We start from the raw sequence: 26859 nt of genomic DNA on the forward strand, positions 1-26859 counted from the left end.
TGAACTAAAACATCAAGGTCTCTGAAAGCTTTAAATCCTCTATGATCTGAATCAGGAATGTTTTAGGAACCACTGCACTGTTTGAAAACATTAAGCCTACAGCTCCAGTGGTGAAATCGGTCAGCGCATGGAACTTATAAGACAGTACAATGCTTAACAATGCTGAGGTTGTGAGTTCAAACCTCACCTGGAGCATGTTTTTAAGATAAAGAAGACAAGGGGGTTAAAAATTACCATTGACCAGAGTGCGCTAAGGAGGGCAACCAACCTGCAGGTTCTATCATCTATGCTAATCCTTAACACCTGAACTAAAACATCAAGGTCTTTGAAAGCTTTTAATCCAGTCTGATCTGAGTCAGGTATGTTTTAGGAATCACTGCATTGTTTGAAATAACTTCATGCAATAGCTCCAGTGGCGCAATCGGTTAGCGTGTGGTACTTATAAGACAATACAATGCTTAGCAATGCTGAGGTTGTGACTTTGAGCCTCACCTGAAGCATGGTCTTTAGATAAAGAAGAAAAGTGGGGTGAAAGCTAGTGCTGTCCAGAGTAGATTGTGGAGGGCAAAGAACTTGCTGATTGTATCTTCGATACTAATCTGTCTATGCTAACTAAGCTGTAAATTGTATCATCATTGCGGTTTTTAAGAATCACTGCATTGTTTGAAACCACGTTATGCAACAGCTCCAGTGGCGCAATCGGTCAGCGCGCGGTACTTATAAGACAGTACGATGCTTAGCAATGCCGAGGTTGTGAGTTCGAGCCTCACCTGGAGCAAGGTTTTAAAATAAAAAAGACATGTGGGTAGAAAATCACGATTGACTAGAGTTGTATGTGGAGGGCAACCAACCTGCAGACGGTACCATCTTTGCAAATCTCATACACCTGAACTAAAACATCAAGGTGTCTAAAAGCTTTTATTCCACTATGATCTGAATCAGGAATGTTTTAGGAACCACTGCACTGTTTGAAAGCATTAAGACCGCAGCTCCAGTGGTGAAATCGGTCAGTGCATGGAAATTATAAGACAGTACAATGCTTAGCAATGCTGAGGTTATGAATTCAAACCTCACCTGGGGCGTGTTTTTAAGATAAAGAAGACAAGGGGGTTAAAAATTACCATTGACCAGAGTGCATTGTGGAGGGCAACCAACCTGCAGGTTCTATCATCTATGCTAATTCTCAACTCCTGAACTGAAACATCAAGGTCTCTGAATGCTTTTAATCCTCTATGATCTGAATCAGGAATGTTTTAGAAATCACTACATTGTTTGAAATCACTTCATGCAATAGCTCCAGTGGCGCAATCGGTTTAGCGTGTGGTATTAATAAGACAATACAATGCTTAGCAATGCTGAGGTTGTGATGTTGAGCCTCACCTGGAGCATGGTCTTTAGATAAAGAAGAAAAGGGGGGTGAAAGCTAGTGCTGTCCAGAGTAGATTGTGGAGGGCAAAAAAACTTGCTGATTGTATCTTCGATACTAATCTGTCTATGCTAACTAAGCTGTAAATTGTATCATCATTGCTGTTTTTAGGAATCACTTCATTGTTTGAAACCACATTATGCAACAGCTCCAGTGGCGCAATCGGTCAGCGCGCGGTACTTATAAGACAGTACGATGCTTAGCAATGTCAAGGTTGTGAGTTCGAGCCTCACCTGGAGCAAGGTTTTAAAATAAAAAAGACATGTGGGTAGAAAATCACGATTGACTAGAGTTGTATGTGGAGGGCAACCAACCTGCAGACGGTACCATCTTTGCAAGTATTTTACACCTGAGCTAAAACGTCAAGATCTCTAAAAAGCTTTTAATCCTGTATGATCTAAATGAGGAATGTTTTAGGAATCATTTCATTGTTTGAACGCTTTTAGGCAACAGCTCCAGTGGCGCAATAGGTCAGTGCGCGGTACTTATAAGACAGTACGATGCTTAGCATTGCTGAGGTTGTGAGTTCGAGCCTCACCTGGAGCAAGGTTTTAAGATAAAAAAGACAAGTGGGTAGAAAATCACGATTGACTAGAGTTGTATGTGGAGGGCAACCAACCTGCAGACGGTACCATCTTTGCAAATCTCATACACCTGAACTAAAACATCAAGGTGTCTGAAAGCTTTTAATCTAGTACAGTTAAATGTTTTGGCCAGTTTGTAGGCTAAAGCTGCTATAGGCTACAGTTTTTAATTAAAACTTCAACAGATTCCTATTTTTTCTAATGATTTATGATCTAATGCATTTGTATTTTAAAAATAAGTATTTAATTATTTTTTTTCTAAATCTTTAGAAAATATTTTGATACATTAAATGTGTCATTAAGATGATGACTTAACAGGCTAATCCAGCTAAAATAGTGCTTAAAATGTCAGTAAAAAATCCACATTTTTAGAAAAAATTTTTTTATAAAAAGCAGGCTACTGGCCTGCTTTGAGATAACCAAGTAGCTGTTTAATGGAATAACACATTATCCCAGTACATATTAGTCATTCAGTTTCCCAGAGATGGGTTGTGGCAGCAAGGGCATCCTCTGCGTAAAAACGTGCTGGATAAGTTGGCGGTTCATTCCGCTGTGGCGGCCCCGGATTAATAAAGGGACAAAGCCGAAAAAAGAAAATGGATGAATATTAGTCATTGTCAAGTGTTTATATATATATATATATATATATATATATATATATATATATATATATATATATATATATATATATATATATATAAATATATATAAAAATACTATCTGACATACTGTGAAAATGTCCTGAATCTGTTAAACATCATTTAGGAAATATTTGAAATAAGAAAAAAAAATACACAGGAGTACCATTAATTTTGACAAACTATGTATATATATATATATATATATATATATATATATATATATATATATATATATATATATATATATATATATATATATATATATGTGCATGTGTGTTCGAACCAGGGACCTTCTTGCTGTGAGGCAACAGCACTACCTACTGCGCCAAAGCGTGTATATACATACACATATATATAAAATTAAAAGTAACTAAGTAACTAATTACTTGAGTAATTTTTTCATAAGGTACTCTTTTACTCTTACTCGAGTAACTTTTACGATTGTAACTTTTACTTTCACTTGAGTAAAAATTTCGCCAAGTACTTGTACTCTTACTTGAGTACAGATTTTGGATACTCTACCCACCTCTGCTTATCAGCTATTTGGTAGAGCTTGATATTTTATCAATTATGGGATCTGTTGAAAAAATGCAATGAGTGTGTTAACTAGTGACATTAGAAGTTAAGAAATGCAATGTAATTTTTTTTCTTTTTGGGGCAATTAAAGGGATATACTGTATGAAGAAGCATTTTCTAGACAAGCAAAAAAAAAAAAATTAAAAAATAACTACTTTTGTTTTCAGAAATAATATGCTAAAATTAAGTGAGTTGTCCCTAAAAACAAAATGCCAATAGAATTCTCAGCAACTTAAGATTCATGTGGACTTTAAATAATAATCTTTATTTCAATCAAATATAAATGAATGCATTGTAAAAAATGTGCCAGCTTGCCTCAATTGCCAATGTTTGCTTTTAATGCAAGACCTAATGTGAAGCCTCTCTAAGTGATCGTTGACCATCAGCGTTTAGGGTCGCTTCAAACCCTCACCGTGCTGTTTCCAGGGTCAGCGGCAGCATAAAACAGTCCAGACCTCTGCATGTCCAGACGTGAGCATGTCACTTATGTGAGCGTGTGCGGTTGTTTGTGGCTCTCAGAAGGAGCGAAGAGACACCGCTAGACTGATCCCAAACTGAGGTGGCGACTCCACATGCACTATGCACAGATAAGAGCACAAAGGCTCCTCTCCTCTGTCCTTATCCAGTGTTAAAACAGCAACGTCTGCGCCACAGAGGTGATGCCAATCACTGACTGTCATTCCCATGGAGCCCAAATGGTGATCGGGTTACGCTAAGTGAAGCCTCCACTTATTGAAACACTTTTGCTCAAGTGCCTCTCATTTGTTCAGACATGTTGACTGACTCTACGCTTATTCAGTGTCTTGGTGGTTTGTTTATCTTGGTTGTTGTCCTCATTATGAAACGTTGATAGTTTCCAAGCAAGGGGATGTGTGGTCTGATGTGAGGTTCTTGTGTAAAGTGGATTACTTGAAGATCTTTTTTTTCAAGTCCTTCTTTGTAATCCTTCTGCACTGGACCTTCTGCAGTGGTGGTCTATTGAAGGAAGCCAGGGAGATTTCTTAAATGTTACAAAATCAAGTCAAGTCGAGCTTTATTGTCATTCCATTTCATATGTGGACCTACAGGGTGAACGAATTGTCATGTCTTGCAGGATAACAGTGCTACATAAACTAATCATTAATACAAACACAATACTGGACATAAGAGATATTTAAAAAACCTATGCATAACCAACATATAAGATGCTTAACTATATACATATGACAGGCTATAAAAGTACTTACATTAGACTGAACAATATTGTGATATTGTAAAAGAGAGGGATTAAAGGTTAATAATGTGCAAAAGAAGTATTTAAGGTTTAATATTGTGTGAGTTATTCAAGGTTGAAACAAGCAGCCCAACATGATTGTGGTTCATTTATAGTAAACAACATTTCCTTGTAAGATGGAGTTTCGATAAAGTGTCAGGTGCATAAGAGAAAAAAATGTTTCTACAGGTGGTTTGTTAAGGCCACTCACCTGAATGACACAATTCGAAGTGCACAATGTTTCCAAGACACATGGAGTGATTAAGATAGTGTCTATAGTGCGGGGGTGGGCAAACTCGGTCCTGGAGGACCTGCTTATAGATTCTAGTGATCTTGAAGACACTGATTAGCTTGTTCAGGTGTGTTTGACTAGTGTTGGAACAAAACTCTGCAGGGACACCAGCCCTTGAGGATCAAGTTTGCCCATCCCTGCTATAGTGCAAGAAAGTGAAAATACTGTTTACATTAGGTGATGAAATTAAGTTTTTTTTTTTCATCTGAGGAAGTTGTAAATTACAAATCACTGATAAAAAAAAAGAAATGATGCAAAATCATTTGTCCCAGACTGACTGGAATTAGAATTTTTAAAAGAATTTAATCCATATTGTTTACACTTTAAGCTGTATTTTCTTTGAGCCAAGCACAAAATTTTGAGCTCGTCAAGAACTCGTGAGATGATCAAGAACTCATTTGCTGTTACCAAAACCGCATATTTCCATACTATATAGTACCCTAAAATCAGCATGCGGGCCGAGTCTTATGTCCGAATTCATAAAACGGTAACACTTTAGAATAACTATCTGTTATAACTAGTTAATAGACCATTAATAAACTGTTAGTTAACAAGTTATAAATGACTTGTTAAACAAAAGTTAATAGTTTGTTAATTATTTACAACTGTGCCTTATAAATGGCTAATAGATAACTTACAAGCCGTTTGTTGACAAGTTGTAAATGACTTCTTAACTGTATTTTAATGATTTATAACTATACCTAATAAATTAGTACTAGATCATGAACAAGCTGTTAGTAAATAACTTAATAAAGGCTTGTTAAGTATCAGTTAATAGTGTATATATGTTATTGGGACGTTATTCTAAAGTTGCAGCTATTCTTCATTTATTAACTGTTAGTAAATGAGGAATAGTTGCAACTTTAGAATAACGTCCCAATAACATGCTTAAGCTAATAACTAACACTTAACTATTATATTTACTCACACTTTACAGATCAGTTGTTCACCCTATAATAACACCAGTGAAACTTTTTTATTAGACCACTGGTGTAATTTTAAATTTTTTATTTATTTTGTTTTCATGTTTAGCACTTCATGGGTTTGTATTCTTGCATACTGCTGTACTGCCATGTCATGGTTCAGTATGTGTGTTTCTATACATTAAAGACAACTTTTAAAATTTCATCTGTGGAGTTTCTTTGGTAAAACACAGCACACAGAAAAGCCTATAAGTGGAACAAGGTTTAGAAACAAACATTTTATATTTTAAATATTACATCAAATTTCTGTAGCTTGAACTTATTCCATCCATTTGCTGTTCTACAAGGATTCATTGGTATTAGTAGATGGTTAACAAACGATGAACAACTCTCGTCTGTAAAGTGTGAGTAAATATAATAGTTAAGTGTTAGTTATTAGCTTAAGCATGTTATTGGGACGTTATTCTAAAGTTGCAACTATTCCTCATTAACTAACAGTTAATAAATGAAAAATAGCTGCAACTTTAGAATAACGTCCCAATAACATATACACACCATAACAGATACTTAACAAGTCTTTATTAAGTAATTTACTAACAGCTTGTTCATGATCTCTTAAAAATTTATTAGGTATAGTTATAAATCATTAAAATACAGTTAAGAAGTCATTTACAACTTGTCAACTAACGGCTTGTAAGTTATCCATTGCCCATCTATAAGGCACAGTTGTAAATAATTAACAAACTATTAACTTTTATTTAACAAGTCATTTATAACTTGTTAACTAACAGTTTATTAATGGTCTATTAACTAGTTATAACGGATAGTTATATTAAAGTGTTACCCATAAAACTTGAAAATCAGTATGTGAGGAGCACCGGAATGACTTACTACTTCCGGCGAGATTCTGAAGTGGATGGAAGTGAAGCGGCGCAACTGACGTGGGTAGCTCATGTGACCATGACAAAATGGCGGATGTAGTATGTCCTGATTTCATTCATAGTACTTACAGTCATACCAGATTGATCTCACGAGAAAACGTAAGTATTTCAGTCATACGAAAATGTACGATTTTAGAAAGGAGGCGAGGCACCCAACCCCACCCCTAAACCCAACCACATTGGGTGATGAGCAAATCGTACTAAATTGTACGAATTTGATTGTACGAATTCATACAAATTAGACACTAAATAAAATAAAGTTATGAATTGCCATGAGATTGTGTTGGTCATACTGTATAAAACGTACTTTTCTAATGGCCGAGTAGTTTAAATTCAAATGTGCTACCTACTCAGTAGTAACGTTAGGTGGTTTTGGACACAGCCATTGTTCATGTTTGTTTATTTATTTCTATAGTGCATTTACAATGTAGATTGTGTCAAAGCAGCTTAACATAGAAGTTCTACTAACTTTAAACTGTCAGTCCAGTTTTCAGAGTTGAAGTTCATTTTAGTTCAGTTCAGTGTGGTTTAAATTTCACTTCTGAAAGTCCAAACACTAAAGAGCAAATGTATCCATGCTCAGCTCCACAAATCCCAAACCATGCAAGCCAGTGGCGACAGTGGTGAGGAACAAACTTCACCAATTGACAAAAGTAAAGGAAAAAACCTAGAGAGAAACCAAACTCTATTGGGCACCATTTCTTGTCTGGCCAAACTTCTTGTGCAGAGCTGCAGTCTAGGTGCTGAAGGCTGAAGAACACTAGGCGTTCATCGTAGAGAAAGACGTGCAGAAAGACGTGCAGGTAAGAGTAGGTCACAGCATGGGCGTAAATCTGATTTAACAGTAGGGGGTACAGTAAATATAAAATTTCTTTTAGCATTTTTTTGAAGGAGACACAAATAATATAACCAAATGGTACTAATAAAGAAATGTCCCCGCAGTTAAAAATGGTTTCATTATTATTATAGCATGGAGATTACATCCTTATGATTATTTTAAATTTTTTTCTCAGGTTCAATGACAAATCAATTTTTCTTCAAAACTATTTATTGCATTGTTTGTTATGTTGTTTACAGTCAACAGACTGACTCCTGAAGCAGAATAAATGCAGAAAAATTTTCATACTCATAACTAACTTTACTGTACACTTTTTTAAATTGACAGATCATATTGTAAATCAGTGAGTGTGTAAGATTCATCTGTTAAATAGCCACAACTCCGAAAACATTAAAAAAAATTGTTCACCCTCCAAAAAAATTGTCATTATCCCTTCAATAAAGCACAACACCCTTACCTGACACTGTACATCTGACTGACCCTGCTCTGCTTGTTCCTCAATCATTTCTTTCTCTTTTGCCTGTGATTAGTATTGTGACATTAGTATTTTCATAAGCACTCATTCTTAAAGCCAAATTGCTTAATATGTGAAGTTTTTGAACTTGGTGTTTAGCTGCACTGAAAAATGATCTTATTGTCTTTTCTCTGTCATTTTATCTAACTATGCAAGTTTATGCTGTAGCACATTTTATACACAATGGAAATTCAAAGTGCTTTACATAACGAATGTAAAACTATCATAAACGATAAAAATCACAACAATGATAACAAGTAATTAACAAGGTTAACATTTTAATTTCAAATTAATTGAGTCACTTAAAAACAGAATAGAAATTGATTATACAAAAAATACAGTGAGGTTAGTTTGGACGTAGCACAGTGCTCATTTAGCAAATACACGGCTAAAGAATATGCTAATTGTGGCCGTTAATGTTAACATTATGCCAAGTCGTCACAAAAGAAACAATGCATGGGAAACAGCTTTGGCGTGTTAAGTTGCAAGGCACTTTGCAACAAGCTAACTTTAACTAGATAAGTCATTTTAATCACTAATACAGCAGATTCATGGACAATTACATCGGTTATCTGCATTTTTTCATTTTTACAATCCTCGGATGGGAGGGAACATGTCCCCCCCATCCCCTTGAGATTTACGCTTGTGGGTCACTGGCGAGTGATCAGACTGGTCCACGGGATTAATAAGAAGACTTATCTGTCACTTGGGTCTTTCAAGAATCAGTCTAATGCTCTTCACTTATCCATGACCGCCACTGCATAAGCTCAGGATACGGCCTGGTCCAGGATTATGAATACCCCTAAGTGCTTTGTAGTTGGCATCATTTCTTCACAGTTCTTGGATCACACCAATGGCGCTGATATGTGTGTGGTCAAACGCATTCAAGTAGCTACAAAAGATCATCACATCTCTTGCTAATTCTTAAACATTACTAAATTTGTTGTAAAAGCATATGAATGGGGACATTTTTCGTATTTGTATTCAAACCCATATAAATTGGTGCAGTTTTGTATTGTTATTGGTTGTCTTTTTTCTATATGTAAATATAGCTTTGCAAAGTTAGCTTTGCTAAACACACTCAGTTTATTTATGCTAAATGTGTAGCTTAGTGTGGGATTATAGTAAAACTTGTTTAGTCTACTAAAATGAACATCAGCATTTCTGTATTAAAATAAACATAAATATCTCAGAATTGTACTCTTTCATTTCTCTTACATCATTCAAATGCAGTTCTTTGATAAATCTAACAGATTTATTCTTGCAAAAACCATATTCCGACAATATTAGCTTTTACTTCCAATATGCAGCCACATAGGGCGACGCAGTGCCACAGTAGGTAGTGCAGTCGCCTCACAGCAAGAAGGTCGCTGATTCGAGCCTTGGCTGGATCAGTTGGCGTTTCTGTGTGGAGTTTGCATGTTCTCCCTGCGTACATGTGTATTTCCTCCGGGTGCTCCGGTTTCCCCCACAATCCAAAGATATGTTGTACAGGTGAATTGGGTAGGCTAAATTGTCCATAGTGTATGAGTGTTAATAAGTGTGTATGGTTGTTTCCCAGAGATGGGTTGCAGCTGGAAGGGCATCCACTGCATAAAACATTTGCTGGATAAGTTGGCTGTTCATTCCGCTGTGGCGAACCCAGATTAATAAAGGGACAAAACCTAAAAGAAAATGAATGAATGAATTAATGAATGCACCCACGTAAACACATTTTATCACTGTACACATGCATTAACACTGTTTATGGATTAAATAATCATTATTACTTTGACCGTTTTTCCTCCAATGTTCCCACAACTTTATAAATGAACTCAATTACATGATTTTCCAGTTTCCCTTAAACGTTTGAATCCCTAAAATCTTTCAGTCTGTTTCTTCATCCAGACACAGCCCAAAGAAAAGGATACAGCAAAGCCAGTTACATCACCATTGCAATGTTCATCACAACTCTAGGATTTCATGAGCTGTATTTCATTGAGGGCTCAGCTTTTAGGTGTCATATCATGGTTATATTGAACAAAGTTCTGCTTCTACCACCTCACAAAATTGTCACATTATAGGCAGTTTAGCAACTCATTCCCTATCACAAATTGTTCTCTTCACTTATAGAGCTTGTGTGACATCTGACACAAAATATTAGATCAGTCCCAATGCCAATGTAAGTTAGATCAGCTTTATTACCATCTGAGGTTTTCTATAAAGCATGATCAAACATGGTTGCAGTCTGAATAATAATGAATTCTCTTGGGTCTCAAGCAGTCAAAGAAGTTTAAGTAAGATGTTTTCTTCTGGGATTTATTGCCTGTGTAGAGATAAGCTCTCTCACTGTGTGATGGTAGTTTCTACATTTCCACATAAACTAATGTTGGTCTCATACTAATTGCAGGTCCTTGTGGTGCAGGCTGATGCATTTTGACAGTCCCTCTGGCAGAAACGAGCACTTATGAAACACAGAGCTGCCTTTTGTCATCACTTCAGGCTCCCGTACTTTCCTTTGAGAAACTGATCAGCACTTAATGGCGAGAGAGAGAGACTGAGCTGGTGAGTGGGAAGATTGCATCTTTCATATGTCAGTGTATGTTTGAAACACAACACTGTATCGAGACACGCAACCACAACATTAAAGATGTGTTATTGGAATGGTATGGTATAATTATTTATTAAAGCTGAAATCATTCAATAAATATTTTAGTATAGTCTGAGGTGTAAAGCAATAGAATTTAGATTTTATAGTAATGTAAAACACTATGCAAGTATCTCTTGCTCCCCTTGTGGGAGTGCAAATGCCTGTGTCGAAAACTCAAAAACATGCATTTGTTGACTACCTGCTGACATTTTCTCTTTTAGAAACCATGATTATATCCGAAATCACACCAGAAATCCTTACATAGTGCACTATTTGAGAGAGCAGCCAATTCTAGCGGTATCAAAAGCAGTGGTAGTTCTGATGTGCACTCAATCAATCCCACAGTGCACCACAACAATACACACAGAAATCTAAATACCTTGTTTCTTTAACAGTAGATAGCTTGCTAAAGGCTTACTCACACTAGGCTATCCCAACCATGCCTGGTCGCGTTTCCTGGTACGTTTGACAAGTGGGATTGCTCCGAATTAGGTAGGCATGATTCAGTTGGCCGATTCTGGTCAAGTTGTGAGAGGTGTGCCAGAGCGCGGTTCGGTCTAGATAGGATACAGCTGCGGATATGCACATCAATATACAGTAGCATCATTTTTGTGATGCTGTATAACAATAATTAATATTTTTATGGTTCTGTAATGATTGGGTTTAGGGTTGGGGTAGAGGTAGATGTTAAAAAAAAACAATTTATTAGGAAATTTAATAAATAACATAAATAATACTTGCTACAACTACTGTTTTTACATTACTGTGATGATTGAGTTTAGGGTTGGGGTAGGGCTAGATGTGAAAAAAAGCAATTATTAGGAAATTTAATAGGTAATATAAATAATTCTCATCAGCTTCCTGGCACAACCGTATCTGAACTACTGTAGTAGCAACCGTTCAGTTGGAGTCATCAGTTGGGACTATTTTATGTGGATTTATCAATTATTCTTACTTTTTAATGAAAGTGTACAATCATAGTTCATCAAAGATGAACCCCTCGCTGCACATCAGCTACACCTTTAGCAAACCTTCTAATACCTGCAGCCTGATGACTTTTATGATAACTTATGATCGTCAAAAGTTATGGATCTGTTCAGCAAAATATTGGACTGTGTGTCACTGCATACCAAATGACTAAAAAAATAATACAAAACAATACTACTAAAGCAATTTTTACTGTGCTGAGCGAGAGCACTTTCCTTCCTGTTAAACTGAACAGTCACATTATCAATGATGTAAGTATGCTCTGGCTCGGAAGGTAAAGATGCAGTGTGAGCGCAGGAGGGGGTTAGGGTAGTGGGGGGACAATCGCTCTTCTGTACTGTTCAAGGCAACCGTGCCTAGTGAGAGTATGCCCTAAGTGTAAGGGAACTTTCACAGGGTCTGAAGGAGATGTTTAAAATCAAATCCATCTAATGGATTTATGAACCAGCAAAACACAAAAAAGGCTGGAATTCGCTCAATTGTTTTTATACACTCACTCTTTTTCATTCACTCCTTCAAGTGGACTATATTAGTGGACTAATGTAGGGAATAGTGAATATAAGTTGTGATTTCAAATACACCACGTATGTCCACCAACCAGGTCAAATGTCCTGTGTTACACTACACTATGTGCCACAAATATCACATAGCAGATCTGTTAGCCACAGGAGTGAAATTCATCTAGTTAAAAGTTTTTCTACCACCAATATTATTTTGGAGACATCATTAAGGTACATAGTGCTGCTTTATATGTTCTTTTATATTTTACAGTTTTTTTCTCCTCAAAACAATAAGTTAACATCGCTGAAGGATTAGATTCATTTATTCATTCATTCTCCTTCAGCTTGGTCCCTTTATTCATCAGGGGTCGCCACAGCTGAATGAACGGCCAACTTATCAGGCATATATTTTACAAAGCAGATGCCCTTCTAACTGCAACCCAGTACTAGGAAACACCCATACACTCTCAGATGCACACACATACTGTGCACTATGACCAATTTAGTTTATTCAAGTCACCTATGGCGCATGCCTTTGGACTTTGAGGAAAACCCAAGCCACCACGGGGAGAACATGCAAACTCCACGCAGAAATAACAACTGGCCCAGCCAGGACTCGCCAGTGCTAACAGTGTCAAACAGAAATAGATTATTTTAAGAATGTTATATGCACTTTGACCTGTCAGACTTGTATATTCCATAAATATCTATATGACACATAAATATATATAATAAATAATAAAATAATATAAGCACATCAAAAAAAAAAAAAACAGTACTGCTCATAAATGGAAATAAAAACTCCTGTTATTAGTAATTAAATTTTTATTAGTAATATTTATTAGTAATTCAAAGTTGATGTATTGTAGATGTATTTTAATTTAAAGCATGTTAATATAGTCCTGAATGCAGAACTATCACTTGGCCTACATTGCCTGCTCTATCTTTTCCCATCCACAGATATCATGGTTTTGAAAAAACAAAACAAAAACAAAAACTTTTGCCCATTTTCCCTGAACCAAATGAAAGTTTAGAACAACCATTGTTACATATCTTTTCACTCTCTGGAGATGTAAGGTTTTTTTCTTTTTGGGAGATTTACTCCGATAACATCAGCACACATCAACGGGTGGAAAGATCTAGTGTTCCAAACAAAGACACACATCAGTCAAGGCAGGACGAGAGCTGTGACGAAACCAATCCTCACTCGTGTGTGTGTGTGTGTGTGTGTATGTGTGTGTGTTTGTGTGTGTGTGTGTGTGTGTGTGTGTGTGTGTGTGTGTGTGTGTGTGTGTATGTGTGTGTGTATGTGACACGCAGACTGATAATCAGGGCCTCATCAACACTCGAGGGCTTCTTCACAGAGTAAAGCATTAAGAAACACAAGATTAGATTCCTTTTGTAAGAGTCAGATAAATCAGCCAACAGCCGAGAACGAGTCCATACAATATTCTCCATATCAGCAAAGCCAAAGATTAATTTAAAGCCAGCTCTGTGATATGGAACAAACAATCCCATTAAATCACTTGTACAATTATGTTGTGCCTCAGGCTTGGTTTTACAAGGTGATGGAATCAATAACATTTAATTGTTTTAATTTTCCGCTTGCTTTATTAGCAATCTCAAAATCTTGTTTTAGATTAAAATAAATGCATCAATGGATTTGCTAACACACATGCCAAGGCTTGAGATATGAGGTTTGTCAATCCTCAAGTTATTAAAGCCAATGCTAGATTCAGCCAGAGGGCAAAACACCTGGAGAAAAATATATAAACGGACATGCATGAACTACGTACACCACAGACTGTGTGTTATGGGAATGGAGTACGAGTAAGTCAACTGTATTGATTTACACGGCAGCAACTGTGAGCGTTTGATACCGTAACTGCATTCTGGCAGACAGGAGACTATCATACGATATGGATAATATCTAACTGTCTGTCAATTTTATCTTGTGTGAAACGAGAAATCTATTGTTTTGTGTTTGGAAATCCTGCTTTTAAAGGGTTATGAACTGCACTGTTAGCAAGCATGCTTTCATTTCAAAACCTCTAAATTTAAAAGTAATTTCTAAATTTCTGTTTAAATGTCTATTTAAAATATAATATTTTCTATAATGGATCCAAAAAACTGTGTAGTTGTTGTTTTTTTGTTAGTATTTATTTTCTATCCTGTTCTAAAGCAATGAAAAGCTGCTTGTTCAATCTACTTATTTTAAATGAGCTGAAACATCATAATTATTAAGATTATTAAGACAACTTTTCTTATATGTTCAAGTCACTTAAATTTGTAAAAACAATTAAGTTTATTTAATCGATACATGTTGGGACAACAGGAAAGAATTATGAGGAACCTAACACTTTTTACAATGTTGAAGCAGTGCTTTATTTTATTTTATTTTATTTTATTTTATTTTATGTTATTTTATTTTATTTTATTTAACATCTCGCTGAAATGGATTCTGACTGGTCAATCACAACAATCCAAAGAATGTTATTCCCAGATAACAACCACTAAACTATAGGCATAGGCTTAACCTAACTTAACTAATAAAACAGACTTAACATAACTTGACCATTTATAAACATTTGGGACTGATTAATACATATTAGTGTAGGCTGCATTTAGCCTTTTCTTTCTGCAAGCTTTCCCCTCTTTCTGGGGGGTCTTAAAACCTCTTAAATTTTAAAAACAAAATTTTAGGCTTTAAAGAGTATTGAATTCGCTGAAATATCGTGTTGTACTGTAGATCTTAAATCATTTTGGACAGGTCTTAATTTTTCTTTGTCCATGTAAAGCTAACCAATTGGGCTAATGTCTGTCTAATCGCTAACATTCCATCACAATAAAAGTTTTAACAAAATTATCTTCTTACAATCACATTTGTTATCATTGTTTTTTTATGTTTTAACTGGGACATTGGAAAAATTCCTTAGTGTGTACCCTTGTGTAAATCTGAAATTTCATTCATAATGGTCTTTAAAAAGTCTTGAAAAGTCTTAAATTTGACTTCACAATTGTTCACTTTTGTGGTAAGTAGCTCCATAATAAGTGGGATAATGTACATCTAGGTGTTTTTTTTTCACAGACTAAAGCCCTTCAGTCTTATACAACATGCTGATAAGCCTGTCGGGCTTTATTCTGAATGAACAACCACCTGTATGTACATTATCCCTTACTTAAAAGTGCTTAAAAATGTTTAATATGACATATATTTAATTCCAAGCATTCTCTTAGTTAGACCTGCATAATGGTTATTGATCGTGTGTCTTAAATATACATGAATGAACAGGTAGGGGGTTTCTTTTCAAAAGAAATGAAAACAAAAAAGTCTGCTGTCAGTAATATTTTTAAAAAGAAGGAAGTATTGCGTTCTTAAAATAAGAGGATGTCTCAATTTATTATTCTATTAATTGGTAAAGCTTTATTCGCTAGAAAAAAACTTTCTTTCAAAACTATACACATCAAATGGTATAATAGAGGTTAGAGGACTAAACCTGTCCAAATCATTGTAAAAGGAGCCTAAAAATAAACAGCTGGCCTCTCGTTTGAACTCATCTCATGTGCCAAATCAAACAGCTAAGAAGTGCAAAATGAGCTGCTTCAGGAAATCAAAATAATTACACATATAAAAATGATAGCTTGGCTGAGCCACGGCAATGTTCAACACCGTCAGCTTTTCAACCACTGAAGGAGGAATGTTGGTCAGTGTAAAGCCTCTGAAAATAAACTTCAATAAAACCACCATTTGACAGAAGTGTAAGAGTTTGTGCTCACTAAGACTTCATTTCCTCTCCTCTGGGCATCTCGAGCTCTTTTCAGAAAAACTCTGTTCAGAAATCTTGTGGATTTGATATTCGTCCTGAATATATTGACGTTTTTTTAATGCATCTGATATGCACATTGAGTGCAAGCTCATGCCAGAGATGAAAGGAGCTGTGATTTCCTGAATGGATGCGCAAACAAGCATTGTTTTTTTCATCAACTCTTTTTGACATTTAAATGTCTGTAAAAAAAAATTTTCTGAGATTGCTAGAATTTGTCTTATTCTTTCTTTCCACCTAACTGATGGCATGTTGAGCACACAAAGCTCAACGGATAATTCCCAGGCTTTTACAGTCTCCCCGACCAAAACAAATTACAGTTAAGTGTTGAATGGATGGAAACTTATTTAACCAGCGATGGAGAAATAATGGTGCTCAGACCTTCGGGGTCTCTATCAAATGATGGCATGTCTACTTAGGCTGTATGAATATGTAAGCAAAACCATCCATTACTTTAGCACAGAAAAGTGTTCATCCAGAAAGGAAAGCAGTCGCCGTTCATGGATGGTCTCTTAGAATGTTAATGGTGAAAGGCTAAACATTTGAAGAAATTTTTCAGCCATTTATGCTTAAGTGTCAATTCATCTTTTCAATGCATTTCTTCAACAAAGTGTTTGTTATAAGTGCAGATAATTCATATTTAACATTATTTTTTAAAGACATGCACTTAAATAAATGGCAATTCTGCAATATGTGTGATTATTTTTTGACTAAACATTTAGCTGTATATAGGACACACCACATTCTCTTATCTAAATAGCACACGTGGTTGCTTTGTGCTGGTTCATTGCCTGGTCAGAGGGTGGTTTCTACATTGGGGAAACCTTGTAATGAGACCTTGATCTCTGCTCAATGCGCTGAAGAGGCAGATCAAGTGGGCTTGGTCTTCTTTTATAGCAGTTAAGCCCCGCTACAGTACGTGGTCACATCAAGGCCTTAAACCAACATACTGAATTTGGATCCAAGATTTGCTTCCAGCTCGGTATTTGCCACTGTCACACTTCCACACATGCTGCACATTCTTGCATTTTCAATCTATTTCTCCGATTCTGTTTAAATTAGTATTAATTTTTTAACATGTTCAACGTTCTATGAATTTTTTAGGCTGGAATTTTGAGTTTTTGAAAGTATTTTTCAGTCTTGGGTAAAATTCTTTTTATTCTTTTTTCATAAATTATGGGTTCCATTTTTTTAAATTAGGTTGGCAGATTTGGGGGGGTCGTGGGGGGGGGGGTACATTTCTCTCACTTTAAGCAGCCATAACTACTAGGTACTTACATCAAAAAAATAATTACAATGTTGTTATCATATTGTATTGCACAACACTTTTCATGCTATTGAGGTGGTACAGAGGTACACTGTTAGACATTTCAAAGGGTTTTTACAGTAACTTACTGGCAACACTGTTGCCAGTAAGTTACTGTATTTTAGATTTACAGTATACAACTGTAAATCCGTTTACAGCATGTTACCGTAGTGTCTGAAAATGGTTAACTACTGTAAAAACCTAAGTTAACAGTTAGCTACTGTAAACCTTTTAATTTTGTCCTAAATATTTTATAATATAATTTTATTAATATTATTTTAATACTATAGACCTAAAAAAGACACAATTACAAAATATTAACAAAATAAACACTCTTTATTTAAAACATTGGAGATGCTTAAAACAAGCTTAAAAATGTGTAAAAACATTACATTTCAATCATTCAAAATATTTTATTTTAAGAAAAAAAAACATTGAAAATGACAAAGCACATTAACATACATGTACAAAACTAATTTAAGTGTCTGACCTGCATATTGTTGAGAAAAAAAAAACCAATTGTACTAAGTACTACTGACATTAAACCAGACACAATTACAAAATATTCCATTCTTTAAAACATTAATAACGCTTAAAGCATTTAAGGAAAATGTGTGAAAATTACATTAAGCAATAAAATCAACACATTAAAAATAAATAAATCACACAAAGCACTAGAACATACATGTACAATAAAAATTTAAACTTCTGAATTGCATATTGTTGGAAAAATAAATATTTGTAACTATTAGCCGACTCAGAAACAACCCAACTTTAAAATATTACTAGTTCTGGTGTCAAATGCTCAACAAGGTCTGAATTCACATGTTCAAATGCAATTCATCTTTATTTCTATTGCACTTTTACTATGTAGATCAATGATGTTAAAGCAGCTTAACATAGAAGTTCTTGTAAATTGAAGCTGCTTCAGTCCAGTTTTCAGAATTGAAGCAGTAAATGTCACTGCTGAAAGTCTAAACACTGAAGAGCAAATCCACCGATCCACCAATCGTAGCCAAGTGATCCAGTGGCGACAGTGGCATGGAAGAAACTTCACCAACTGACGAAAGTGTAGAATAAAATCCCTTGAGAGATACCAGGCTCAGTTGGGCACGACCAGTTCTCCTCTAGCCAAACTTGTGCAAGGCCGCAGTCTAGGCACCAGAGGCTTGAAAGTTCACCAGCGGGTGGTCAGGCTGGCCCATTGGATCAATGCGGAAACTCATTGATCACGTGTGTCTTTTAGGATTCACTCCTCCATGACCACCACAGCATCTGGTCAGGATTTGGCCCAGTCCAGGATTATGAAGAACTCTGGATAAGGACAAACAGACTAACATAAGCATAGAAGAAGCTTGTTTAAAAAAAAAAATCATATACTGGTTAATTATTTTGAAGCATGGCAGCTAGGTTGGGCTAGTTTTCAGCTGGTACTGAGCAACTGGCTCCTGCTCATAACCTGCTCACTACCATGTTTAAAAGATAACTAACCAGAACGTCCTGTTTATTTTTTTCCCTAACAAGGTTTTACAAAAACATTGTAGCATTTGTGATGGGTTGATTCACGGCAGGACAGATTAGACTATTTGTTTTATGTATTCCTAATAAACTAAAACTGACTGAATACTGATAAAACTATTAAGAGTGTCTCACCTAATCCAAGTTCTCAGTTAGCTGGTGAAAGAAGGGTAACACACTGTTGTTCATGGTTGTCATTCTCTTCACTACTTCTCCTGCTATCTTCTGGCTCACTCTGGTTGTTGCTGTGCATTTTGTTTCATCCTCTGGAATTATTTATACAAAAAATTGTATTATTTTATTTATTACAAAATATTTAGGCAACATGAAACGGGGAAAAAGACATTTAATACATAGACAAATGCATGTATCCCAATACTAATTATTGTATTTTGAAATGTCTCACCCATGACAGACCTCAATCTGCTCAAAAATATTATAAACAAAGATGAAAAAAAACCTACTAAATGGTTTAATAAAAAAGGGAAAACGATTTTTTTATTTAGCTAGCAACTAAACATGTGACACATTTTGTATTAAAAGTAACGTTAATATATTGAGAAACAAATAGATGTACAGTACTTACTGTTGTATGAGGTCCAGTTTGCACAGGCAGGCTCCCAGTATTCTATATTGAGACCATAAAAAAGCCAAAAATACAGATAAGAATACCATGCTACAATCCACAACCTCCACACAACTTTTTTTTATTTGTTTACCTTGGTTGCTTACTGGTCTTGCTTATTTTTTAAGCATAAGGCTGTGCTGATCAAGATGTTCCTCTGAAATGCTGTTTGTTTCTTCAGACAAAACCTGCTGCTGTGCCAGTGCCATATCTAAACAGAAAAAAATATAATGGTAACAATTATGTTAAACCAAATGTCAAGAGTTGTGATAAAAAAATAATTAGCAAACAATAAAAAGCAAAAAGGTGGTTATTAGCATAATTCAGAGGTAAAATTGGTTTTATATTAGCAGATTCAGACTTCCCCCTTAATAATTTAGTTTCATAAAAGTATTATTTGCAAACTCTAAATAGCGAAATCATTTTAGCAGCTAATGACTATCAAAGTACAACATGCTCACGGTCAAATAAACAGTGTTAATGTTGATTTCAAGTCATACTGGCATGCTAATTCTGATCGAATATTCAAAGTAACATGGTAAACAGTTTAGAGTCTTCTAAATGAACGAATGTGCGAATATAAAACCAACTTTACCTCTATGCATATTGTAACGTTATAGATTTACGTTAGCGTTCTTATAGGTTACGTCGCGATGTTATTTTCTCAAGCTAACGTTATAAGTTACTCTAAACCAGAGAAAAATAAGTTCACAACATCTAATATATATAGTATAAATCAATATAAGTTAAACGTTGCACGTTAAAATGAGTTTGAGTCCAATTCAGTATAAACTTAGCTCAGTTTAGCTAACAGTTAACATTACCATTTTAAGATCGCTTCAGCCAATGTTGCCGAGCAAACAAATGCTAATAGAGGTGCTCAAATCAATGTCGAGTGTTGTTAGCACAGACAGACGCGCTTTTACCTGGATTATTTGTTGGTCTTTCATTCATATTCTTCTGGGGGAAAACACTCTCTGCCGGACCGTTGTCTCGTGCTAAGTGTCCTCCAAAACTGTCTGCATACCTCTGGTTCCCTCCTAAACCAAAACCCGCTGCAACACCGGTTCCTATGTAAATAAATAAAAAGATATGACGAGAACAATGGCTAATAGTCATAAACAGTCTTATTTAAAGTAATAGTAGTGTTAATGTAATAAATTAAATAAAGGTAACATCTTAATAGATGATATATTTCTCAAATGGGCGAAATAACGCCAAGCCAGAGAAAATAATAATAGCCAACTTTATACTTTACTTTGTTCTATTCTCGTCCACAAAACATTCTGTAAAATGAAACACTGCCTCAGCTTACCAGAGTAAAGTTTGTTAAATCCAGTATGTTCTTCAGGCACACTAATAAATTGTCCTCCAGAATTGCTCCAGGGTCCTCAGGCAAAATGTGGTGCAGAGTAGTCGAATCGCCGCAAGGTGGCGTTGAAGCAGTTGTGGAAAATACAGTATAATACACGAATTTTTACAAATACAGTACATCGCTGTATATGTTGTTCGACGTCACACTAAATTCCCATAATGCAACGGTAAATACAGTTATTTACTGTAAAAGGAATTTGCAGTATTACACTGGGTGAAATACAGTAAATAACTGTGTAATTTACAGAAATGTCTAACAGTGTAGATAGATAGATAGATAGATAGATAGATAGATAGATAGATAGATAGATAGATAGATAGATAGATAGATAGATAGATAGATAGATAGATAGATAGATAGATAGATAGATAGATAGATAGATAGATAGATAGATAGTAACTGTTTAACAAAGGCATACATTGTTGTGTATGTATGCTGAATTTTGTGTTAATAGACTTTCACAAATAATGCCATATTGACTGAACTTTCAAATCTTTGTTTGAAAGACAAACAACCTTCCATTTGTCTGCAAACGATCCATCCAAGAAACAGCTTTCGGCTCAAGTTTCCCCCACAAATATCTGTCATCACACAGGTCAAAGTGGAGATTTCCTCAACACTCAAGAGAAATATTTCCTCAGCATGTTTCTATGATGCACTTAACACATATAAATTATAATATAATGCTTTGAAATACAACCATTTCAGGTACTCCTTTGGGTACAATTAGGTGCTGCTGGTCTTGTATTTTTTTTGTGAACAAATTCATGCATTCTGATATGCATTTAATATGTTTTCCTTGCTGTAATCGGATGCAGTGTCATAAATGTCACAATGGCATCAATTCTTTCACCGCAGATAAGAGCCTGCCTGTCGCACCTGTCAACAATCCAGTCATGACCAGAATGTTTTAGGCTTCGTAACGGTGAAACAAGATAGACCCATGTGTAAGAGCATGTTCAAAGCAAGTACTTTGGTCTAAGATTTCAAACATTTGGCAGAACCCCAGTGCGTGAAACCTGGTAAAGTTGTGTTGGTCAGAGCTGCTAGGAGCACAGTAAGCTTCCATGCACCACTCGGGACGGGTAGAGCAAAAACGTTCCAATCTTAACTTAGAGAATGCTTTCTACCCCTCCATCTTTATTCATTTCATCACTTTCTCTTGTGGCAAGTAGACCGTCCCCCAGGTGCCTGTTTCCATGTTGTTAATGTTTTGTTATCCAGCTTCCGAAAACATTATGTGGAATTGCTGGTGCAAATTGCTCCACTGGTTGATTTATGTTCTGTTTGGCTGGCTGGAACAGTTCAGGGTTTGACGTGCCGAGAGCATCTGGTGGCGCAGGTTAATTGAGGGCGATTAAGGTGATTAATAGCTTTGTTTGAAGTAAAAACACAAGACAGAAAGGTTTGTGTTACACGCAAAATTTTCTGCTGGGGAAGAAGCCATCAACAGCCTGAAGGGAAAGGAAGCCCCAGCCGTAACAAATGTGAAGTAGGTGGTGAAGTATAGCCTGAGGTATGAGATACAGGTGAAAAGCTCCAGGCTAAATGGTAGCTAGTAATGGAAGTTAGTGCATGAGCCGTGGAGGAAAAAGCAATATTGACTCAAAGACCAATTCGCATAAAGAGACTCTGTTGTTGCATTATTATCTCATAAACCCGCTCTGGCAGAGTATGTGTATCTAAGCTCTTTCCCTGATTTGACAGATATTGTATGTAGTTGTAGTGTAGGACTGGTCGTGTATGTAGGAGGAAAGGTTGATTTGTTTAATTTTAGGGGTATTTATATAGTAGTTGATGACTGCTTGCGTTTCGGTAATCAGCTGTCCAAGCAAGAATCAAACCAAATGAAATGCTCTCCAAAATATATGCAAGACAGATTACCTGGTGGTGTGTGACACAGGCCTACAGTACTGTACTGTAGGTACATTGTTATGTCTAAGCATAAGATTTATATACTGTTGGGGAATCAGATTTAAAATCTTATACAAAATATGTCAGTCGATGACATTAGCTTAGCACAAGTTATGCCAAAAATAATGTTTTGTTGAAAACAGAAAATTAAGTCAGTGAATGTTTTCATTTGTGTAATTTTTCATTTCATTTTTGTGGACACCAACAGTATAACATATTTTACTTTAAAGGGCACCCATTTTACCCCTTTTACAATATTTAAGATAAGTCTTTTGTGTCTCCAGAATGTGTCTGTAAAGTTTCAACTCAAAATACCCATCAGATATTTATTTTAACAGATTTATTTATTATTAATTTGTGCATATTGGAAATTTGAGCTGTTTTGACTTTGTAACTGTTTTCATGATCTGTGCCTTTAATGTAAATGAGCTGGTTCAGCCTGCCCACCATTCCCACGTGCATGTCAGAGCCAAAGAGATTGCTCACTATTGCTATTGCATAAGCAGCACAGTGACAGACAGCAGTGAAGAGCTCCCTTACAACAGTAAGAAATTTTCCTATGGTTATTTGATGTTTTTGTTTTGGAGATACTTCAAGCCTTTCTGCAACAAGTCACACACAATGTTGGTATTAAGTTTGCGCACATGCGCACATGCACATGTGCACACTTTCACACAGACACAAGCATTTGGCTTTGCACTGTTTTTGCATGGCAAATGTGACAGGTTACATTTTAATATTCACTGCTGTATGGATATCTGTTATGTAATTGTAGAACATAACCCTAATTTAAGTCCACAAAGGGGAATTAAAGAGTCTTCTTTATTAGACATGGGCTGTGGTGAAGAAATTCGAAGTGATTATACTGTCTTTATTAAAACACGCATTGTTTTGGAAATGTTTTTAACTTGTAAAACTCATTCTTGAGGTGCTGCTGATCACAGACAGCTGAAGAAATTGTTTTATCCCGGTTGCTTTTTCTTATGCAGACATGTTAATATGTGACAATAAATCAATCCGGTGGGCAGGAAAACTGCACTCCTACGTCACGTTGTGGTGGGCTTCAAAATGGGAGGGATTTGGATACTATTTTTAATGTCATAAAATTAAAAAAAGAGACTTACTGTGTTTCTATCATTCCAGTATGACTATGGACACACTATACCAGGGGTCACCAATCTCGGTCCTGGAGGTCTGGTGTGCCTACAGGGTTTAGCTTAAATTTGCCTTAACACACCTGCTTGGGTGTTTCAAGTATACATAGTATAACCTTGATTAGCTAGTTCAGGTGTGTTTGATTAGGTAGGAGCTAAAATCTGCAGGACACCGGCCCTCCAGGAACAAGTTTGGTGATCCATGCACTATACCTACACACAGTTCTGTCCAAACAGCTTACAAAATATGATTTTCATCATAGGTGCCCTTTAATAATGCAAACTATAATCATTTCCACTCTTTTGAGTTTTTTTTTCACTCTTATGTTGAATTTGTGTGTTGTTTTTGTTCATTTTGGTGACATTTCTGCCTCAAGCCCACTGTAATTCCCTTCTGAAATCAAGTTCAATTAATTTAAATTATTACATTAATATATTTGTTCTGTAAGTTGTTACTCAGCATTCTTGCTGTGTTGCTTGAATCAAGAACTCTCTTTCTAAAAAAGTCTGTTCTACATTTACCCAAATTTGTTTAAAATGTGAAGAAACATCTATTGGTTTATAAAAGTAAACCAACAGTTTGGTTTGACCTAATTTTACTCAAAGCTTGGTTAAAACACTATAGAATGCACATACAGTGCACATGAACAAATGCATGGACATGCTGTTTGACCCATTTAATCTAAATAGTGAAAAACTGATGTGTATAATACATTTTTTCATTCATTCATTAATTTTCTTTTCTGCTTGGGCTCTTTATTAATCTGGGGTCGCCACAGCAGAATGAACTGCCAACTTATCCAGTATATTTTTTACGCAGCAGATGCCTTTCCAGCTGCAACCCATCACTGGGAAACATCCACACACACTCATTACCGAAGGAAACCCATGTGAACGTGGGCAGAACTTGCAAACTCCACACAGAATTGCCAACTGACCCAGCCGAGGCATGAACCAGCGACCTTCCTGCTGTGAGGCAAACATGCTACCAACTGCGCCACCATGCAGCCTAAACCATTTTTTAATGCTAATAAACACCTAAGAATAGACCAAAGCTAGACTAGTCATCAAATAAACAGAAATTAATGACTGCACTTGTAAAGTCTGTCTAATCTGGCTATTTGACGGTCTAGTTTTGGGCTGTTTTTAGATGTTTATTAGATTTTCACTGACAGTTTAGCCTTGTTTTAGCCAAGACGATATTGTTTAGATGTCTATTAGATGTCGATTACACACAAAATTGTTTGCTGGGCTAAATAGGCTCAGAGAATAGTGATGAACAGCTGCGTGTGTATAGACTAATCTGTCACAAAATGCAGCACACAGTCCTACATGACAGTAATAGTTTGATTAAGGTGTTTACATGTCTGTACTGCACTTCAGTGACGCCTTTAAAATCAGCATAGGCTACTTGACATGTCCAATTTGATTTCTGTTTAGTTCAATTATGACCGTAGTCTGATTAAATGAATTAAAAATTGCTGTTTACATGGCGAACTCCTAATCAAAGTATTGTCTTAATCATATTAAAATCGGATTGTTGGTGTCCATGTAAACGTACTCACTGTGCAATTTATGTTAAAGTTAAATTATTTTGAAGTTGTTCTACATTTGTTCAAAATAGCACCCAATATTATTAAGTACGGTAGATCACACTTATGAGCTTGTAAGCAAACTGTAATTCTGTCTGAAACATTATCTTTTAAAAACAGGTTTTCAAAACCTGCGACAATAGCTTAGTGGTTAACATATAGCACCATGATGCTCATGGTGACCAGAGATCGATTCCTGGCTTGAGGTCCTATGCCGATCCTTCCCTTCTCTTTATTCCTAATGCTTTCCTGCTGTCCTTTACTATCCTATCCCACTTAAAGGTGAAAAAAAATTAATAAAAAATTATACTTTCGTTCTTGCTCTCCCCTACCAGTATGACAGTCTGATGAATCCTTTACTGAATGAACTGCATCAACATTACTGCATGAAAATTGGACTTAACTGGACTTTATCAGTAGAGATAAGTTTTGTTTCATTGAAAACATTTGTTGGTCTCAATCTCTCTCTCTCTCTCTCTCTCTTCTCTCTCAGAAATATATAAATAGACAATGGGAGAAAAAGATGTGAATGTGTGAATTCCGTAACTATATGCAGTAAACACCAGACTATTAAGAGTGACTATTGCTAAATACGATTGTAACATATAGCCAGAACTATTAGAATGAATTGCATCCCTTAATCCACCCTGTGGTTTCCGTTACTCTCAGAATTCACAGCATGGATTGTGGTGTCTGTAATAGTAATCCAGTTAGAATAAATAGCCCTTAAACATGGTGTTGTTCTTGGCAGGTGAGCCTTCTGTACAGCTGCGGTGAATACAGGGTTTCTCTGCTTTATCACACCATCTCTCAGCTCCTTCATTCTGCCAACTCAACACAGCTCTCTCTCGCTGTCTTACTATCCATCTGTTGCTTTGTCAGTCTGTCTGTTGCTGCTTCTCTAGCTCTGTCTCCTTCTCCACATGTCCTTTCTTTCCTTTAACTGCCTCTCGGTTTTCTCACTCTTTCGTTCTGCCAAGCCGCTGTCATTTCTCAACCTCCCACATCCTTCTGCTGCCCACATTTATACCCAGCATCATGAGTAAAGGTTTATGTGAAGATCACCCTTCCTCTTCTCCACTGGAGTCTGATGCTGGTGCAATTAATCATGAATAAGTAGGTGCCAATACTTCTGAATGCCGTTTTTTTATGGTGTAGTGACCGCATAATACGCAGAGGAGGATTGGTTTTCCTTGGTTCTGGGATTCTATGGTTTATGTTATATGATTAACGGCTAACCAGATATAAAGAAGGTAAATAATGTGTTAATGGTTTCTCAGGGTTGGGATTACACTTGTCTGTATAATACAATCTATTGCATTAAACTCCCAAGGTGTCCGTGCACATGTGTTTCCATAAGGGAGAGCACTGGGATAAGAGTTATCTGCTAAAACGCTTAACCGGCAAATGAAGACTTCGCTATTGTGAGCCTACAGCTGACCACAAGT

At 36.0% G+C, this 26859-nt stretch overlaps 2 long non-coding RNA genes and 3 other non-coding genes across 6 annotated transcripts in view; 4 read left to right on the forward strand and 1 right to left on the reverse strand.

Moving 5' to 3' along the window:
- LOC141386313 (uncharacterized) overlaps positions 1 to 26859 on the forward strand; it is a 147674-nt gene that overhangs the window by 74512 nt on the left and 46303 nt on the right. The window contains exon 3 of the long non-coding RNA XR_015493859.1: positions 10377 to 10531. This is a non-coding gene — a long non-coding RNA (uncharacterized LOC141386313). The remainder of the gene's footprint in view (positions 1 to 10376; positions 10532 to 26859) is intronic.
- On the forward strand, positions 685 to 778 carry trnai-uau (transfer RNA isoleucine (anticodon UAU)). The gene is made up of 2 exons: positions 685 to 722; positions 743 to 778. It is a non-coding gene; the product is annotated as a tRNA-Ile (tRNA).
- trnai-uau (transfer RNA isoleucine (anticodon UAU)) lies at positions 1574 to 1667 on the forward strand. The gene is made up of 2 exons: positions 1574 to 1611; positions 1632 to 1667. It is a non-coding gene; the product is annotated as a tRNA-Ile (tRNA).
- On the forward strand, positions 1879 to 1972 carry trnai-uau (transfer RNA isoleucine (anticodon UAU)). The gene is made up of 2 exons: positions 1879 to 1916; positions 1937 to 1972. It is a non-coding gene; the product is annotated as a tRNA-Ile (tRNA).
- The window catches only part of LOC137490673 (uncharacterized), a 202150-nt gene continuing 192841 nt past the window's right edge, over positions 17551 to 26859 (reverse strand). Inside the window, exons 1-6 of one of the 2 annotated variants that reach the window (XR_015493839.1) lie at positions 20692 to 20871; positions 20303 to 20446; positions 19471 to 19587; positions 19338 to 19379; positions 18931 to 19017; positions 17551 to 18547 (exon numbers count right to left, since the gene is read on the reverse strand). This is a non-coding gene — a long non-coding RNA (uncharacterized LOC137490673). Of the gene's footprint in view, positions 18548 to 18930; positions 19018 to 19337; positions 19380 to 19470; positions 19588 to 20302; positions 20447 to 20691; positions 20872 to 26859 lie in introns of those variants that run through there. The other variant, XR_015944652.1, reaches the window with a different exon arrangement.

This window comes from Danio rerio, chromosome 6 (assembly GCF_052040795.2).
Source record: "Danio rerio strain M-AB ecotype USA chromosome 6, GRCz13ab, whole genome shotgun sequence".
In the NCBI taxonomy this organism is placed as follows: domain Eukaryota; kingdom Metazoa; phylum Chordata; class Actinopteri; order Cypriniformes; family Danionidae; genus Danio; species Danio rerio.